Below are 20536 nucleotides of genomic sequence, written 5' to 3' on the forward strand. Positions count from 1 at the left end.
CTTGAATAATATAAATGTGCATAAAGAAAATGCCAGAAGGTGAAATAAAATGAAATACACATCGTGAGTAATCAGAGCGGACTCAGGTTGGGGAAAAGAGATGGCCCACTGGCTTGGCCTTGCTGATCTGCACTGATGACGGTGACTCCCAGTCCCTCCAGATGGTTTTCAGGCAAGCTAGGACCACGTGATGCTGATGGTGTCACGTGATGGCTGATCAAAGAGATGGTCCAAGAGGGTGACTTCTGCGTCTCCATTGCCTCCTCTTAAGAACCAGATTCCATCCTTTGCTGCGTGTGGATCCTACTTATGGGAGCAGGAAGGTCCCTAGTGTGTGTGTGTTAGGGCTAGGAGCAGTGAAATGCTAGGTAGAGAGTTGATTGCTACCTTAATTGTAACTGTTTAATATAAACAGCTGCTGGTATTACAAGGAAGTTTTGAGAGGAGTTGTTGGCTAAGCTAGTCCTAGATACATAGGTGAGCAGTTGTCCTCATGAACAAATTGCTGGTCAGTGATTCAGGGCTTTGCAAAAGCTATTATAATCCTCAGCATTTTCCCATTTGTACTGCCTGGCATAGGATCCACTTTATTAAGTCTTTTATTAAAATGCAGCTGTCTAGGGGTAGATCAGTCAGTGGATCGTTTTCCTAAGAGCTGTGACTCCTCAGTAATCAAGGGAAGGGGCTCATGTTGGCTGGACACAGAAGAGATGGGAAAAGGTGAAATGTTCTACTTCAGTGAATCTGTGTCAGGACTTGCTAATGTGTCTGGGAAAGCAGTTGAAAATGGCCCAAGTACTTGGGCCCCTGACACCCACACGGGGGACCTGGATGGAGGTCCTGGTGCCTGGCTTCTGTGTGGCCCAGTTCATTTAGGGAGTGAGCCAGTAGATGGAAGACCTCTCTCACTGTCTCTACCCACCTCTCCCTCCCTGTCTGTAACTCTGCCTTTCAAATGAATAAATCTTTAAAATTAAATAGACACTATCATATCCAGATGTGAAGATACAATGCAATATGCATCCCTACTTCCAACTCAAAGGTGTACTCCCAATGAAGCTGTTGGATGTAGCTAGACAGTGGGATACTGTGCTGTCTGACATTGTCTGTACCAACAATGGAAAAGACTGATGGAATTACAGCTTGGTAGGAAGAACTATGCTATTGTAAGAATACAGGGAAAATCAGTTAGGGGTGGGAGTTTGGGTGGGGAAACCAGACCTTACATAATTGTACCATAAACTTCAAAATAAAATGAATAAAGTTAAATAAATAACAAGTTTTTTTTATTTTTAAATCAATTTAATTTACAAAATAGTTAAAATTTGATTTTAGTTCTCTCTAATGGTAGGAATTCAATACTAAGCAATAAAATCTGGGTCTCCCAGATATAGTCAATTGAATAATTTGTTGCTGGATGTTTACACTAAAAGCTAAAAGCCAAAATATCATATTAGTTAATAGGAAACTGATAATTTGCAGGAAAATGGAATTGAATGAATTTCTAAGCATGTCACAATGCATATATTCAGTCAAGTGTTGGTTGGACGTATTTTGGATTGGCTTTTTAAAAATGTTTAAATGTTTATTTGCATCCACTGCATCTGCCATTGAGGCAGAGCAGCCCAGGGACAGAGAGCATCTTCCATCCACTGGCTTGCTTCCCGAAGCTCAGGGATGGACCAGGCTGATGTTCTGGGCTTCTGTCTGGCTTCTCACAAGCTGGAGCAGGAACCGAGTCCTCGGAATTCCTGCTGCCTCTCAGGAAGCCTGAGCAGGGAGATGGATCCCACATGGGATGCCCGTGTCCCAGACAGCAGCTCCACCTGCTGTGCTACAGCACCTGCCCCACTGCACTTTGCTTTTCGTTTATTGTAGCACACTGCTTGTCTGGGCATGCACACCAAGAGCTGACTGATGCAGAATGGAGGCTGGGGTCTTTACAGTTAACTGAGCATGTTGGAAACCAAGGCTAGACAGAATGTTCTACACGGCTCCCTGAAACTACACGTCACGAAATAGGCAGCCGAGCTTGAAGCTTTGGCAAGGGTGTGGGAAACGACTGCCTTTCCATTTAGCTAGATGAAGATTTTCTCAGTAGTAAAACCACTAAGAGTATACATTTTGAATGTGACCTTACGGAAGTTGATTGCTGAGTTTGATCCTTGCCGACAAAAGATCCTAGTTTTTGCTTTTTGTTTTCAGGTAAGATTGAGTTTGCTTGGGGACATGCCCTGTGCCAAATGTTCCTTACCGCATGTCATCCTCTCAGCCCAGGGGCTGAGTCACCAGTGTTAGCTCCATCCATTTGGGCCCATCTGTTTATTCTGTTTATTTGGTTCACAAAATCTCTGTTGTTTGGTTTATGTTGTCACGTACCTCCTCGCCCCAGGCCCTCACGCGTGGCTTTGGCAATGCCTTAGTGTCCGGGCGTTTTGTCATCTGTTGCTGCCACAGGCAGTTCATTCTGACCACCTTCTTAAGCGCACGTTAATGCTGACGTCATGCTATGACGTCATGCGAACACTGCCCCGTTTCGGCACAGGCCGTGGAAAGGCTTTCCAGGAGCAGTCTGAGTACGCAGGCTGATTGTCATGTAGAAACAGGACCTTTTGTATGAGGAGCATTCGCAGTGATGGTTTCACATAGCACTGACTGCCAAGAGAGTCTAACACAATTTGAACATCTTAGTTTCACCTTTAATTTAAAGAAAACATTTGAATTTCGTCTTGTATTTGTTTTTATCAGCAACAAATAGTTGCAGATCAAAGATGATTATAGTAATCATTGAGTCTACCCTCAAATATTCAAATTTGTTTTGATGTATGGATTGCCTACCTTACAGACAGACATTTTTTTAATGGGATTTGAACATTTTTTGAGTTTGTTTTGTTTGGGAGAGGGAGAGAGAAAGCTCCCATCCACGAGTTTACTCCCTAAATGCCTGTAATGTCTAGATCTGGGGCAGGCTACGCTGGGAGTCAGGAACTCGGGTCAGGCCTCCGGCGTGGGCAGCAGGGACTCGGTCCTCCCGCGTGGACAGCAGGGGCTCGGTCCTCCTGCGTGGGCAGCAGGGGCTCGGTCCTTCCCCATGGGCAGCAGAGGCTCGGTCCTTCCCCATGGGCAGCAGGGGCTCGGTCCTCCCGCGTGGGCAGCAGGGGCTCGGTCCTTCCCCATGGGCAGCAGGGACTCGGTCCTCCCACGAGGGCAGCAGGGACTCGGTCCTTCCCCATGGGCAGCAGGGACTCAGTCCTCCCACGAGGGCAGCAGGGGCTCGGTCCTTCCCCATGGGCAGCAGGGGCTCGGTCCTTCCAGCGTGGGCAGCAGGGGCTCAGTCCTCCTGGTGTGGGCAGCAGGGGCTCGGTCCTCCCGGCGTGGACAGCAGGGGCTCGGTCCTCCCGTGTGGGCAGCAGGGGCTCGGTCCTCCCGCGTGGGCAGCAGGGGCTCGGTCCTTCCCCATGGGCAGCAGGGACTCGGTCCTCCCATGTGGACAGCAGGGGCTCGGTCCTCCTGGCCTGGGCAGCGGGGGCTCGGTCCTTCCAGCGTGGACAGCAGGGACTCAGTCCTCCCGCGTCGACAGCAGGGACTCGGTCCTCCCGCATGGGCAGCAGGGGCTCGGTCCTCCCGCGTGGACAGCAGGGGCTCTGTTACAGCTGCCTTCCTGCCTTAGCAGTAAGCTGGAAACCAGTGCAGGCTATGGCTATCTTGGTTGCTAGACAACAAACCCTGTAATCTATATGAAATAACCTTTTTTAGATAACTAGTTCTGAGTTTTCATGCGTATATATAGTTTCATCTGCAGTCAAGCAGCAGATCGATTTCATTGTTCACCAGTCCCGATGTGTTTGTAGTCCTTCCTCCATCCCTCTGGTGCTGGCCCAGTCTCCCTCCCCGTCCTGCCTTGGGGTCCCGTGTGGAGTCACTGCAAGCTTGAGCTACCTTCTGCTGAGTGTAATGCTTTTGAGAGTCACCCTGTTTTGCATATTCCTTTCAATGGTTTGGGACCGTCCGAGCGTGTGACGTTCCTTATGCCTTAGTGTAATTTACTTAGCCTTCCTTCACTTGATGAATATTAAGACTGTTTGCAGGTTTTGGCATACATGAATGAAACTTCTAGCCTTAGTCATTAGAGACTGTTACGTGCATTAAATTTCTTTCACTCGGTCAGCGGTTAGCAGTAGCGTTGCCGAGTAGTGCAGTAAGTGTGTGTGTAACCTAGTAGGAAATTGGCAGGGCCTCACGTGGCATAGCAAGGTAAACCTCAGCCTGTGACACAGACAGGCCACTGGGGCACTGATCTGAGACGTGTCTGTTCCGCTTCCCCTGCTAGCTTACCTGGGAAATCAGTAGAAAATGGCCCAAGCTGCAGCTGTTGTGGCCTTCTTGGGAGTGAACCAGTGGATCTAAGCTCGCTTTCTCCCCCTCCTCCCTGACTTCCCCCTCCCTCTCTCACCCTCTCCTTGTTTCTATAACTCTGCCTTTCAAAAAAAAAAAAAAGAAAGAAAAGAAAGAAAAAGGAACTGCCAAATGGTTTTTCCAAAATCGATTTCCTGTGTAATGTCAGTTTTCAGCTCTTCGACGTCCTGCTAGGTGACGGCAAGGTCCCGTTGTGCCTTACTTATAACGTGGGGCACCTTGTCTCCTGCTTACTTGCTATCTTTGAATTATCTGTTCAAATATTTCCCCAAAGGAAACAAATGTTCATTTGAAAGGCAGAGAGAATACTCCCCTGCGCTGATTTACAGGCAGGGCTGAAGCTGCGAGCTCGAATTCCATTCAGGCTTCCGTGTTAGTGATAACGCGCCCTCAGCACTGCGTCCCAGTGATCGGGAGCTGGGTGCTAAATCAGGTGTTCTGCTCAGGGTGTGGATGTAAATCTTAACCTTAGGCTAACCACACACTCTTCCCCCAGTTTTTAGTTGGGCTTTTGTCTAATTAGTGACATACATGACGTTTTAGAAATGCGTTTCTGGGGCCAGCACATCAGCAGGCCGGTTGTCTGCCTGCAGTGTCAGCATCCCACTTGGGCACTGGTTTGTGTGCCAGTTGCCGCCCTGCTCCTGCACCTCCCTGCTCCTGCACCTCCCTGCTCCTGCACCTCGCTGCTCCTGCACCTCCCTGCTCCTGCACCTCCCTGCTCCTGCACCTCCCTGCTCCTGCACCTCCCTGCTCCTGCACCTCGCTGCTCCTGCACCTCCCTGCTCCTGCACCTCCCTGCTCCTGCACCTCGCTGCTCCTGCACCTCCGTGCTCCTGCACCTCCATGCTCCTGCACCTCCCTGCTCCTGCACCTCCCTGCTCCGGGGCTCAAGTCCCTGGGCCCTGTACCCACGCGGCAGACCTGGAAGAAGCTCTTGGATCCTGGCTTCAGTTCGGCTCAACTCAGGCCATTGGGGGAATGGACCCACGTATGAAAGATCTCTCACCTCTCTGTAAATTATCTTCTAAATACAAATAAATATACCTTTTTAAAAAGCATGCTTCTTATGTGAGACTTTATTAGGCAAATAACACAATCTGTGTCTTATCTGTTCTTGGTATTATTTAAAGAGCAGACGTGTTTGTTTTTTATTTTTAAGATTTATTTATTTTTATTGCAAAGGCAGATATACAGAGAGGAGGAGAGACAGAGAAGAAGATCTTCTGTCCGATGATTCACTTTCCAAGCGGCAACAATGGCCGAAGCTAAGCCAATCCGAAGCCAGGAGCTAGGAGCTTTTTCTGAGTCTGCCCGACAGGTGCAGGGTCCCAGGGCTTTGGCCCATTCTTGACTGCTTTCCCAGGCCACAAGCAAGGAGCTGAATGGGAAGGTGGGCTGCTGGGATTAGAGCTGGAGCCCATATGGGATCCCAGTGTGTGCAAGGTGAGGTCTTTAGCTGCTAGGCTACTGCGCCAGGCCCAAGAGCAGGCATGGTTTAAATTTAACTTCACTCCATACGATTTTTTTTTTTTTGGTCCTTTATAAGCCGTGCTTATGCTGTTAGAGTGGAGAAGTTTTTGCTTAACTTGGTGTCACAGTTTTACCTTCTAAGTTTTTATAGGTTCTGTGATCTGTCTTAGTTCATATAGTAAATGAGTCGAGTTTTGCACTTGCTTCATGTGCATTGCATATGAAAGTCTAATTTTAACTGCTTCAATATCAAAAAAGATGACCTTTCGTCCATTGACTTTCCTTTTGGTTATTTCCTGATAGTCTGCCCCGACTGCACCTTGACTGCGCTCTATTCTGCCACTGTCTTCCCCAACGCTTACCTAACTACTTGTTTTCACTCTGTCTTCTCCTGAGAGGAGGAACCTGTTTTTGGGATAAGGGTAGAAGGGGCATCCAGGCAGAGGGAGTGCCAGTTCCAAAGGGCTTGGGTAGGATGGAGCCTTGCCAGGTCTGAAATGAAGAAAAGGATGTTAGGAGATGAGTGAAGCCGGAGAGACAGAGATGAGGTCGAATCCTGTTGGACCTTGGTGAGGGTCACCTCGCCAGGAGGCAGCTGGTAGAACCGAGCTCAAGTCGGCACTGGCCAGTGTGGATGAGGGAAGGGTCCATCGGGTCCATTTTCAGTGATCTCTTGCCTGGGTCTAGTTCCATAACTTCCCAAAAGCTTTTGTTTACTGCTTCTTGCTGATCAAGCCTCCTCAAGTATTTGTGATTTTAGTCAGAATACAGAAGTATCTCATTTTATACTGTCTGACATCTGTATATGTATATGACATCTGTGTTTTCAAACTTAATGTCACTGATATTCATGGATACACTGCACTGTGGCAGAGCCTGGAGGTGGAATAACTGACCACCAGACTTCTCATTGTCACATTCAGATCACTGTCCAGAACTTAGCTATTGTGCTTTATTTTCACTGCTCTCAGTTGAACGTCAGCTTTGACATCCAGCCTACCCAGCATGGACGGCGTGACTATTGTCCACCCAAGATACTGTATCATTAGCACTGCCAGAATCCTGAGTGATCTCATTGTCCACATAGATGAATCTTGAAGTCTCCTGCTTTAGTAGTCAGCTCATTGCTATAAGGAAATATATCAGGCAGGTGGCTTTATTTAAAAAAAAAAAAAAAGAAGTATTTTCTGGCACAAGTTTCAGAGGTTCAGAGTGAGAGAATGGGCAGGCCCGGTGGATTTGGTCTCTGGTGATGGCATTTGTTATGCTTTGGATAATGGTTTGTATTGTCCACAGGTACATGTGCTGGGAGCTTGCTCCCCAAAGTTTGAGGTTAATGATTAATGGATCAACATTAATGGCTGATACATTAAACTTGGAGATTTGATCTAATCATGACTTCTAGGATGGGTCCAATAGGGTGTGTTTAGCTCATTGGGTCATGCCATCCTAAGATGGTTCTTCTAAGAGGTTTGGTCCTGCAAGCTAAGTTCAGCCTACATTCTGTTTGCTGTCTTGCCATGTGACCTCTGCGTATGTTTTACCTTACGCTTGTCCTCATTAGATACCAAATAGGACTGCCCAAACTTGGACTGTGAACCTGCAAAACCATGAGCCAAAATGAAGCTCCTTCCTTCCTAAGTGCCACCTCTCAGGTATTTTAGTTAAAGCTATGAAAAACTAGCTGCCGTTACTGCCAGAGTTCCCAGGAGGCACAGAGTATGTTTGGCAAGAGACAGGGAGTGTGTGTGCCTGTGTGCTTCTTACTGACCCATGATCGCTGTGTCTCTCTCTGTAAAAACCATCAAAATTCAATCCTGAGGGTGCACAATAATGACATAATTTCATCTCACTCATTTTGTAGAGGTTCCAATTCATAGTTGGGTTGGTTTTCCACCATCTTAGGACCATCAACTTAGATCTCTGAAGCTGACACTCCTACGTGAGTTTGGAACTAAATCACTCACACCACAGCACTTGCCTGCTCGTTCTTTTCAGTTTCTCTTTTTAGAGTCCGGCCCAGAGCCCCCCGGACGTTAGGGTGCAAGCTAGTCAACCCCCCCAAAACGACAAAGAGTCTTGCTGGTAATGTAAAAAGGAAACGGTTTGTTGTGCCAGCATGCTGGGGTCAAACCGTACTTAGAGGATGCAGGCCAGCCAAGCAGAGGTCAGACCCCCCGCCAATGTAAGGCTCGAGATTATATAGGCCTTTTTGGCTATAACATACATCAACATCAACTTAAAATGAACAACTTTAGGGCCCAGCGGTGTGGCCTAGCGGTTAAAGTCCTCGCCTTGAACACGCCAGGATCCCATATGGGCGCTGGTTCTAATCCCGGCTGCTCCACTTCCCATCTAGCTCCTTGCCTTATGGCCTGGGAAAGCAGTCGAGGACGGCCCAAAGATTTGGGACCCTGCACCCGTGTGGGATAACCAGAAGAAATTCCTGGATCCTAGCTTTAGATCGGCATAGCACCGGCCGTGCTCACGTGGGGAGTGAATCATTGGACGGAGGATCTTCCTCTCTGTCTCTCCTCCTCTCTGTATATCTGACTTTCCAATAAATAAATAAATTTTAAAAAAATTAACAACTTTAGACTTTTATGGCTCCTGAGTGCAAGCAGTCTACTCCAGTCCCACGGCTCATCCCATCCTGGCACCCTTTATGGCTCCTCCAGTCACTGGGACCAGGGGAACTGTGCCCCTGCCTTCCTGCACCCCTGTTAGTTGCTAAGGTTACAGAAAACTAAAGGACAGATTTATCGCTAAAGTGGAGTTTTCCCACAGTTCAGGTGCCTCCTGACCTAGCGAAGCAGCGGCTCCTTGCCACAAAGGGTCTAATATCGCCTAATGCTAATATTCTAACATTCTAACATACTAACATTATACCAACACTAACACTCTCCTTCAATATTTTGCATTTTCTGTGCTATTTAGTCACTTGTGCTTCTAGTTACTACCTTGTCCTTGTCACTGTCAGTAGCTGCAGCCGCCATCATCTCAGACCTTCCTCTCTAACATACCTCCCACCCTGGCCTCTTGACTCCTTACCTACTCCAAGCCCTCCTGGTCTGACCCAATCTATTGATGTTACTACTTTTTACTATATCCTTCCTGACCTTTTCTGGGTTTGCCTGGCTTTGATCCATCATTGTAGCCACTGTCATCATTACCCCGCATGTTCCAGCTGCAGCTTCTTCGTTTTCTCTGGGCGTAGTGTTAGGTTGCAGAGCAGAAGTGACTGCTTTTCTACTAACGTCAAGCTGACACTTCCATCCAGCATTGTAGGGGACCCTACAATGAGTACCCTACACTACAGCTCGTACCTGTGCTCAAACGGAGGAACTGCTGCCTTCTCCCATCCCCTACACTAGGACCTTGTCTGTGTGCAGAAGGTCTGTGTCGCTGTCCTGCAGCGATGGGCTTGCTGCACAAAGTCGATGATAACACATGCAGACTCTGACTGATGGTCAGTAGCCACAGTTTACTAATGGTATCAAACTTTTATAGACCAAGGGTCACATGGGATAAGGGAGGAAGCATTGAGTTTATCTGAGGAACCCATCAGTTGTATCAATTGTTTCTATACTCTTGTTTGGAACTCTTTTCTTTTGTATGTCCTACCTAGTCTTCTCATTCACATGTCATCCACTCAGTTGTTCTCATGAAAGCGATATCCATTTAGTTATACAAAAGGTATCCATTTGGTTGTTCTCATCCAATCAGTCACACAAATGTCATCCATCCAGTTGTTCTCATACAAATGCTATCCAATCAGTTGTAATCCTGTGCTCACTGACCTACTAGGTAGGTGACAATGTCTTTCTACAGGTCTACACCTGTCACAGTGAGTGCCCTACACTACACCTCATACCTGTGCTCAAACTGAGGAACTGCTGCCTTCTCCCAGCCCCCACAACTAAGATGCAGCCCAGTGCTGTATACTCTTGGTGGCTGTTTGCCTCACTTGGTCACCCTTCCATGGGGCAGTGACCTGGCCATATCCCCCACCAGGGAGCAGGCCATCAGACTCTCTCTCCTGATTAGTACAACCCTTTGCCTGACCTAAAAGCCTATCTTGCTCTGCCTGAATCAACTCTGAACCTAATACAGAATGCTACACCTGAGGAAACTGGATGGCCCCTGGACCGCAGACTGGGATTCCTGACAACTCTATATGACCAAAGTGAAGCTCTACTTACTGTATGGCCGTTGAACTCAGGAAACGCTGTTCCCACTCTCCCTGTCTAGATGAAGGGTTGGCAGATGGTTCCTTTAAAGGGTGGAATAGTAAATATTTTCGGTTGTGTGAACCAGGCAGTCTCAGCTACTGCAGTACAGCTCTGCAGTTGTTTGGTGACTAAACATGTGAGCACACGGATGCGACCACACTCTATGGAACACTTCCTTAGCTGCCTTCCAGGACGCTGCGTGTTTGTGTTGATTGGTTGTGATACTCAGGCTCCTGGGATGTTGGAGTTTCCTCAGGCTCAATTCTGTGACCCTTTCTTTTGATATCCTCATGCACTGGGGGACTTGATTTTGTCATGGAGCCCTCAGTACTGACCATTATGAGTTCAGAGTTTCTACGTCCAGATGGGAGTTTTTGGCCTGTGACCCATATTGGAGTACCTGGGCTCAATGGCTCTTCTCCCAATTCCAGCTTCCTGTCAGTGCAAATGGCTGAGGCAGTGGTAATGGCTCAAGGGATTGAGTTCCAGTCACCTTCATGGGAACTGATTGTTCTGGCTTCCGTATTTCATCCTGGCCTAGTCTGCTATTGTAAGCTAGCAGATGGGAACTCTTTTCCCTCTCTCTGCCTCTCAAGTAAAAATTTAAAGTTTTGGATTTTTAAAAATTTGTTTGTTTTGTTTTTTGCCTTCTAATCAGATACTTCTGTACTCTAAGCTTTACCCAGTTACCTGCTTATGCTGACAACCTGCACGTTGGGAAACAGTACGGACTCTCAGTGTATAAAGTCTGATGCCCCTAATAAACTTCGGCTTTGACCATCAGTCAGGGTCCACGCGCGTTGTTATCAGCTCTGTGCACCAAGTCCATCGCTGCGGGACAGCGACACTTGGTCATGGGTTTTACCCTCCTTGCCCTAACTAGAGCAGAAGAACTATTGTTAGGCATCCCCAGTACCTGGAACAATGCGTGGCATCTAGAAGATTCTGAGTGCATATCTGTGTTGAATAAATGAATCTTTGTAGTGTTTGAGAAAGATTTTTTTTTTTCCTGCATTAATCTGTTAAATTCACATAAATGTTAAAATTAGTGGTCATATAAAGGAAAGAGAAATATTTCTCATTCACATCCCCCTCCCCACACCCATGCCCAAAATCAGACTCCATTTGTGCTTGCTCATATGCATAAATAACTGTTACTTGTACTCATGATGTTAGCATGTTGTTAAGTTCTTTTGGGACTGGGTGTTTAGCCTAACTGTCCCACGCTGACTTGCTGGCTCCTGCTCTCGGTCCCAGCTTCTCTACGGCGCAGACTCCTGGCGGCAGCAATGGTGGTTTAACTGGGGTATTGCTGTCCAATGGAAGACTGGAATTCACTATTCCTGGCTCCTGGTGTTGGGACATGTACTAGCAGCTAGGAATGAGTTGGTATTTTATTTTTGTTTTTGTTTTTTGTCTCTCTCAACAAATAAGCATTAAAAGTTGTATTCTTTAGCCACTTAATATCACATCATATCTGTTTGTGCTAATTGTCATGATTATTGTCTTTTACCATTGTAATAATCCCCATTGCCTATGTCTGTTGGTCATTGAAGTGTGCAGAGTTGATTCATTCTCTTTGAAGATTTGTATTTTTCTGCCATGAAAAGTTGAACTTTGAGACTTTGTAAACTTCAGCCTGGTACCAGTAAGTGTGGTATAACTTTTTTTTTAATGTTATAAACTAGATATTACTGGCATAACGAGCAAGGCTTGACTGCTACTCAGTAAGAATTTGTCTTAGAGTATCAGAGGAAACATTAAGAGAAATGCAAATTACCATCGTGTGTGTGTGTGTGTGTGTGTGTGTGTGTGTGTGTGTGTGTGTGTGTGTGTGTGTGTTATGTAAACCTAAGCGGGGTTAATTATGCACCTGACTAAGATTTGAGTAACTTAGAAGCTCTTTGAGGGATCCAAAGTACGCACAAGAACTTGAAACCTGGTGTTTCAAGAACTCTGGTCAGACTTTTCCTCTAAATAAATCTAGGAAATTGACCCCACAAAGTCTTCTCGCACCCAAGGTACAATTCTGTGGTACAAGGTACACTCTGTAGGTGCAATTTCCATAGCTTCGTTCTTTACCACGTCACATACCTTCTCCTTATTGTTTGCCAGGTATTACAGAAATGAAATGGCGTTGAACGAGACTTGATTATTGCCACTTTCTGTTTAGCACAGGACAGTCTAAGTGGCCTTGCTGCCGTGGCTGCTGCTGTTTTGGCCCTTCAGGGCTCACAGCCACACCAGCCCTTCCTGGGCAGCCCACTCCTCATGGGTGAGGCATCTCCCACCCTCCAGTCACTTGCGTCCCTCGTCTATCCATGGCCCCTGCTCTTCTCCTGGGACGTCCACGGGCTACAGATGTTGGTATTTGTTGTTCATTGGCTGAGGACAGTGTAGCAGGCAGGCACTGTTGGAGCAAGCCCAGTTTCTTTGATCTACAGTGCGGGAATAATTCCTAAAACACTTGCCAAACCTAAGACGTGAAAACTAAGAGTACCTGGGGAATACTTGGATGCATTTTGCTAACCTTGGGCTGTAGAAGCATAGTCTGAGCTTTGCCTTTAAGACAGAGCACATTGATAGATTGGGCTCTGAAAACTGAAAAATGTTAGTGATAGGTCAGGAACATGTATGTACAATACATATGACAAGCAGAAGACTATACCCAAGAGCTCTTGTTTATTAACAGAAAAGGCGTTAGAAGCAGAAAAGGTGTATCATGATAGGTAAATGAGGGGAAAGCATCAATAATGATTTACAAAAATACACTAGAGATGGCCAGGAACTTGAAAAAAATGTTCATAATACTGCAGTCATGTTGACATACCAGCTTTTGCCCATTGAATTTTAAAGCATTTGAAAATTATTGATATATTTCTGATGAGTATATAATGAAATGGTAGTGGTCTGTTTTGAAGGTTAGTTCAGCAGTGTTTCTGCCTTGGAACAGGAATTACATTCGAAGAACTTAGCAGATGCGTAGTATAATTGATGCATGTTCAGATGTGTCCGTTGGCATCATCCTGAGAGTTAACAATGAAGAGGTGGAGCTAGCCATAAAGAGATTTTTCTGGAAGTGGCGGGGGGGTGGGGGGTGAAAATTAAAGAGGGAGAAAGTAGGACATGGCAGGAAAGCCCCATCGTTACTGACGACTGTGTGGAAGGAGAGCACTAAAGATCCGACATAGTCTGGGCAGACTGCCCTGTGGTGGAGTCTTGTAGTTCATAAAGGCTGTAGTACAGTTGGGGCTATCACTGACCGCCTTCTGATTTTAGTTTATGTGCTGCCGAAGCGAGCATGCTGACCGGCTCCTGGCCGAAGAACAAGTTGTTGCTGGTTGCTGCAACTAGTGTTGCAGTCAGACTGAGGGCATCTCTCAGGCTGCCAAAAGATGACCATTGATTTTAAAATAAGAAGTGTTTCAAGAATTTGTCATCCTTGCACAGGAGCCATGCTAATCTTCTCTGTATGGTCCCAATCTTAGCATATGTGCTGATGAAGCAAGCACCATTGCAGTGTTACTAAAGGGTGGGAAGAGTGCTGTCTTGGTAGTACCTGGATTCAGAGGCTGGTTCTGCATCCAGGCGCAGCTTCCTGCTCACGTGACCCATGGAGGGAGTGTGTGGTGGCACCTGCCCGGGAGACCCAGGGTGCACCCCTGCCTATGAACGTTGATCTGTACCAGCCTCAGGTACTACGAGCAGCTGGAGTGAGCAAGTAGACAGAAGTTATCTCTGTGTCTAAACAAATAAACAAATCAATAAATAACAAATTACCCTATCTTTTCCTATAATAAGCATTTTCTAATTTAATGTTTATTCTGATTGAAGGATGGAGTAAGATTGTGTTATAATTTTTAATTAATTATTTTCTCATACTGCTCCATAGACTCTGGGATTTCCTCCACCCTCCCCCAATGCATTTCCCCTATTTTATTACAATAACATAACCCTTCAGATACAATCATAAATCCATCATTCTGCTATTTAAGAGTATCCTGACATTGTATGTATAGAGAATGACAGACTCCGGCACCTATTGTCAAGGTATATTAAACAGTTTCATTGGGAGTCCATCTTTGATTTGGAAGTAGAGATGCGTACTGCATTGTATCTTCACATCTCAATATGATAAGCTGTTATACAGTTTAGATAACATGTACATGCGTGTTCACCTGTATCTTTATTGATCTTGTCTTTCACATGCAGGCTGCCTTATATCAAAGGAAACAAATGGTATTTGACCTTTGGGGATTGGCTGACTTCACTGAGCATGATGGTCTCTAGTTGGGACCATTTGGTTGCAAATGGTCTGATTTTGTTCTGTATAATGGCTGAGCAGTAGTCTGTGGAATAGATGTACCACTGTTTCTTTATCCACTCCTCTTTGGACAGGCATCCGGGTTGCTTCCATGTCTTTGTGATTGTAGATTGTGCTGCTGTAAATGTAGGATTTACAGATTCCCTTCTCTTATGCGGATTTCATGTCCTTTGGATATATTTCCAGAAGTGGAATAGCTGGGTCATATGGCAGATCAAATCTCAGTTCTCTTAGTATTCTCCATACTGATGTCCACAGTGAAGGAAGGTACCTTTCTCCCCATATCCATGCCCGACAGGTTTTAGTAGAGTTCTGGATGTAGGCCAGCCTCACTGGAGTTAGCTGAAACCTCCATGCGATTTTCATTTGTATCTCCCTGACATAAGGAGCCTGAGCATTTTTTAATATGTCTAATGAAAATGACACGATTGCTCATTTTCTTCTTCACAGGCTTGTTTTGCTGTCGTGGAGTTTCTGAGGCTCTGTGTCAGTGCTGGCTATCAGTCCCCTATTGCTTGTGTAGTCGTGCAGTTTCTCCCATTCTACTGCTTGCTTCTTCACTTTGCTGATCATGTGCTTTGCTGTCAGAAGCTGCTTAGCTTGATGTAGTCACATTTGTTTATTTTGTCTTCGGCTACCTGTGCTTTGGCATCTTCTCCAAGAAGTCTTTCCCCATTCCTATTTCTTGGAGTGTGCTCCCTATGTTTTCCCCTAATTGTTTGATGGTTTCTGGGTGCAGATTTAGGTCCTTGATCCATTTAGAGCTGATTATTGTGTAAGGTGACAAGTGGGGGTTGTGTAAGGCTGCAATGAAGTTGTTCCAACAGCATTTGTTGAAGAGACCAGGCTTTTTCCCTGGATTATTTTCAGTGTTCTTGGCAAAGATGAGTTGGCTGTACATGTGTGGACTCCATTCTGGTGTTCCTGTTCTTCCCCATTCATCTTGTTTGTTCTGTACCAGTACCAGACTGTGTCGATGACCACTGTCCTGTAGTAGGTCTTGAGGTCTGGAATTATGATTCCCTCCAACTTGATTTTTATTCTTCAGGATAGTGTTGGCTTCCAGATGAACTTTGTATCATCTTTTCTATTTCTGAGAAGAATGTTGAGAGTTTGATTGGGGTGACATTGAATCTGTATATTATTTTTGGAATTATGAACATCTGCCAGTGTTCATCTGCCAGCTCAGTAACATGGTAGGTTTCTTCATTTTGAAATGTCTTCTTATATTTCTTCTATTCATGTTTTATAACTTTCATCCTAGAGGTCTTCCACCTCTTTGATTAGGCTTGTTCAAAAAGCATTTAAGATTCTTCTTTGCTGTTTTACAGGTGACTATATTTACAGTTTCTTTCTTAGCCATGGAGCTTTTATGTATACATGTGCCATTGACTTATGTTCATTAACTTTGTATCCTGCTATGCTGCCAAATTCTCTAATGAATTCCAGCAGTTTCTTGATTGAGTCTTTTGGTTCTCATGTCATCTGCACAGAGGGGTATTGTTATTCCTCATTTCCAATTTGAGTACCTTTAATTCCATTTTCTTGCCTAGTAGCTCTGGCAAGGACTTCTAATACTGTGTTGAATAGTAGCGGTAAAAGTGGACATCTTTGTTTAGTTCCAGATGTTAGAGGAAAAGCTTCCAGTCTTTCCCTGTTTGGTAGGATGCTTTCATTGAGTTTTTTTAATATATTACGTTGATTGTGTTATAGAATGTTCCTTCTATTCCTGTCTTGCTTAGGGTTTTCAGCATGAAGTAGTGTTGGATTTTGTCAGATGCCGTGTCTGCATCTATTGAGATCATATGGTTTTTATTTTTCAATTTGTTGATGTGCTGTATCAGATTTACTGATTGGCAAATGTTAAACCAGCCCTGCATGCCAGGTATAAATCCGACCTGGTGTGGGTGAATGATCTGTCTGATGTATTGTTGGAACTTGATGGCTAGTATTTTGTTGAGGATCTTTGTGTCTGTGTTCATCAGGGATACTGGTCTGGAGTTCTCTTTTTCTGTTTTATCTCTGTCTGGGTTTTGAATTAAGATGATATTGGCTTCATAGAAAGAGTTTGGAAGAATTGCCTCTCTTTCCGTTGTTTGGAATAGCTTGTGGAAGATTGGGGTAAGAAATATCTTCCAATTCTGAGATTCTTTCTTCTGCCCAACTCATTCTATTATTGAGGCGTTCCACTGAATTTTTAACTAGCTCCATTGTGTCCTTCATTTCTAATAATTCAGCTGACTTTGTTTCAGTGTTGTTATTTCCTGTGCAGCGTATTCCTTAAATTCCTTGAACTCTCTTAAGTGCTCCTCGTTGATAAGAAGCTGTATAACACATTTTTAAAATTCTTTATCCCCATTTGCTCAGTGTCTGCCTCCGTTAACTCTGAGGTTGACAAAGGCTTTTACTCCTTTGTGGGGGAGGTTTCAGTAATGTTAATTGTACCTTTTGCTCTTAGTCAGTCATTGCATTTCCGGTTAGGCAGTGCTGGTCTTGCCGGAATCTATTTTGGTTGACCGTAAGGTCTGAGGGTCACCCAGACATATTTTGTGCGGAACCTGTAGGATGCCAGATCAGTACTATATTTCCTGTGACGTCAGTTTAATGTGTTAAACCAGAAGTGAGTTCTTTCCTGGCTCGGCACATGCACAACTCTGTTCCTCCCACCCCACAGCCTTTTCCTCTGTACACAAAATGGTCCCACTGTGGCACTGCTGTGGATCTGGGCCTGCTGTCCTAATGGGTTTGGGGTCACCCAGACATATTTTGGGTGGAATCTGCAGGATGCCAAGTCAGTACTGTTTTTCCTGTGGGAGCATTGCAATATGCTGAACTAGAGGTAAGTTCGCTTCTGGTATAATGCATGCCCAGTATGGTACTGGTTGGGGGGTCTGGGCCGTGAAATCCACTTTGTTCATACCACCCACTTGGAGTCTGCTGCTATGTCTCTGTGGTCAGATGAAACAAATCAGCAAGATGGGCGGTTAGAACTCCCCTTCCCACTGACCACTGGTAGAGCTCCAGTGGCCAACCATCACTGAGGTAGCTGGTCACTGCAAGGCCGCTCCATTGTCCCTGCTGGTCTCCAAGTAACTCTCTGCCATTGGCCTGTTCTCTCCCGTTTCCTGGAATCTGTCCTCTGTGCTTCACCCTAGCCAAACTCTGTCGGTTTCAACCTGTCCTGACCCTATATCACCGTCTTCATGAACATCCAGATTGCGTTGTGTTTTCAACAGCCATGTTACACTGCAAGCTTTTGCTAAGCTTGAGATTCTTGTTTTATGTGAGCCACCATAAAGAATTTCCCCATCTTGTTGACCTTCTAAGACTGAATATTAAATATTGCAGTTGCTCTTTAACTTCTGCCTATGTAGGAGTTGTGTTATAAAGGAGGTAGTGTTTTGATATTTCCTCTGCAGTGGCCCCGCCCAGGAACACACAGCACAAGGCATCCTGCTTGTGCTTCCCAGGCTTAGTGAGTCAACTGAATTCTTTAATTTTTGACTGGATTGAACTTCATTACCTTTTTTTTTTTTTTTTTTTAGAGAATTTCAGCTCATCACTATTATCTCTGTTTTAAAGCTGCTTTGACCTGAATATTGTATAAAATGACTTTATGGCTCTTTTAAAATATTGCTGTAAGCTGGATACCCCTGCCTTGCTCAAACCCGGGAAGTAGGTTGATTTTTTTGGTTAAACACTGTGACTTTCTTTTCTCTATGTTGGTTCTGAAGAATGCCAGGGGACAGTTTAAATACCTTGGTTTTATTTCTTGGGTTAATGTGATAATGATACAAGGGAAGTCTTCTGGAAACTGCTGTAAGGCCCACTCGGGCTTGTGCTCTGGAACGTGGTTATTAACGCCCGCAGGGAGGCTGTGAGGTGTCTTCGGCCAGCATGAGTAAGGGGAGCTGTGTGCTGGACCCTCTCGGGGAAGAACCGCAGTGCTTCTCTGTGTGGGCTGGTAGAGCAGGGCTGGCCCCTGACCATGCAGATCACACTACCCGCTCCTGCACTGGCCTGCCCGCAGCCCCCAGGGAGGGAACCTCAGCTTACTGCAGCTGCTCGTGGGTCGTGGCACTTCTGTGATTCCTTAAATACATTTATTTAAAAATATGTGGTAGATTTCACGAGGAGTTCAGTCACTGTTAGGTTTTTCCTCTAGAAGCTTGAGTGTAGATACATATTTTGTGTGATTGATGTATGTGTTTGAAATACAAGCTACAAGAAAATCAACTCGGCAGTGATCAGTGAGCAAGCTGAGGTGGTGGTTGCCTTTTGAAAGCAGCCCTTGATTGCCTGTTAGCAGTTCCTGTCTGTCTGAAACATATTCACTGTCCTCCAGCCCAGTGCCCCGCGTGGCCATTTGAATACGGAAACATGAGCTGTGGTGGACCAGGCTGTAATTCCTCTTACAGATTTTTTCTCTTTAATTGAAGGTTTCTTAGTGCTATGTGGCAATCTGTTGCTTAACTTTATCTTATCTTCAGCAATGTCGTACGAATTTATGAAGCAGGGTTTCTAGTATAAAACTTGTTTTGGAAGTTTGACTAGACAAGTAGCACCAGTTGGAAATGTTGAACACTGTATTACTGAGAGTGGCAACCTGGATTGCACCGCACTCTGTCTAATGGCAGGCCCTGAACAGGGTCCCAACAGACGTTTCCTGCTTACCCAGTCTGCCACTCCTGTGCTCCTTAGCCTGCTACCTACAGCAGGTTCTTATTCTCACTCTTTACCTTCCCAGGCTGGGAACTTCTGCTGCAGTTCTGCCTCCTGCGGTGCTCGGGTTGTTTGATGTTTGTTTGTTTGTTTGTTTGTTTTTTACTCCCTTCATTGAACCAGCCTCTGTGCCTCTTGGCTGAGTCAGTTCCCTGCCATTGTGTTCTTGCTCTCAGGGTTCTCCTCCTCTTCCAGATTCTCATGACTGCCAGTGTTCATTTGTGGTATCACTCACCTGCGACTTGATACCGACTTAATATGCTACACATTGACTTGGAGTGGAGGGTGAAGGTAACTGCCTAGGTTGCCCTGTACTTAGGCAAGTGGCACACTGCTGTGAGAATGTCAGCCAATAGCTGGTGGGCATTCTGGGCCTGGTTAATGCCATTACACCGGTTAATGATATTATACCAGTGTGCTAGCATACTAGCATAGTTACCTCTTCTATTTTTTTAATATCATAATTTTAAGGTATATGGGGAGCTCTGCATGCCACCATGCAGCACAATGCAACAGAATGTGGGGGATACTAAATCTAGACACGCCACCCCAGCCCCCAGGCACAAAGTGCCCTGCTGCACAGCGTGGTGGGGAGACTGTAGCTTGCTTGGGAAAGGGGACATGGGGACGTGTTGGAGTGGGGGTCACCTAGGGCATGTGTGACAAAGTGAGAAATGAGGGAGTTTACAGACCAGACTACTGCTCTTGCAGGTAGGCTAAGATAGCTGGAGGGCTGCTTTTAGACTTAGCTGCTCCCATGGGAGACCCAAACGGAGTTCTAGGCTCCCGTCTCTCCCTTGCCAAGCCCTGGCCGTTACAGGCATTTGGGGAGTGAATCAGCGGATGAAAGATCTTTTGCATGCGCTCTCTCTCACATCAATAAAATATATCCTTTATAAAAGTATAGGTAGAATAAATTTTTTTTAAAAAGTATAGGTAGAGCCAAAACCTGCAAAGTCATTAAACTTAAACGTTTAATATTCTTGAACCTGTGACATAGGGAAGGCAGGATAAAACAGGAGACAAATAGCCTTATCCAGTTCTTTATTGAGCCCAGAAAATTTAGTAAGGGGCTGTCCCTGTGTGTTACAGAGTTACAGGTTTATTGTAAACTGTCATAAGGAAAGTGATTTCACTTCATGAGGTTCACTTTTGTGGACTTCTTCAGCAGACAGGAACCTCCCCAACGTCCCATCTGTGCCGCCTGTACTGCACCCCGTGCCATGTCCCTAATCATACACACCACACAGCCCACCCCGCAGACCCAAAGAAAGGTCCAGATGGAACAAGGACCTCGCTTTGCACAATCAGAGCTGAAGTCCAACCAAATTCCCCTTAGTTACAGGATCCTGGGTAAATCCCTCTCAGG

At 45.5% G+C, this 20536-nt stretch overlaps 1 protein-coding gene and 1 non-coding gene across 3 annotated transcripts in view; one reads left to right on the forward strand and one right to left on the reverse strand.

Moving 5' to 3' along the window:
* SEPTIN10 (septin 10) overlaps positions 1-20536 on the forward strand; it is a 56208-nt gene that overhangs the window by 5343 nt on the left and 30329 nt on the right. The gene's annotated exons all lie outside the window — the stretch shown is intronic.
* Positions 13531-13633, reverse strand: LOC121153264. The gene has a single exon (XR_005883355.1). It is a non-coding gene; the product is annotated as a U6 spliceosomal RNA (small nuclear RNA).

Source organism: Ochotona curzoniae, unplaced genomic scaffold (assembly GCF_017591425.1).
Source record: "Ochotona curzoniae isolate NIBS_2020 unplaced genomic scaffold, NIBS_Ocur_1.0 contig_2688, whole genome shotgun sequence".
Taxonomy (NCBI): domain Eukaryota; kingdom Metazoa; phylum Chordata; class Mammalia; order Lagomorpha; family Ochotonidae; genus Ochotona; species Ochotona curzoniae.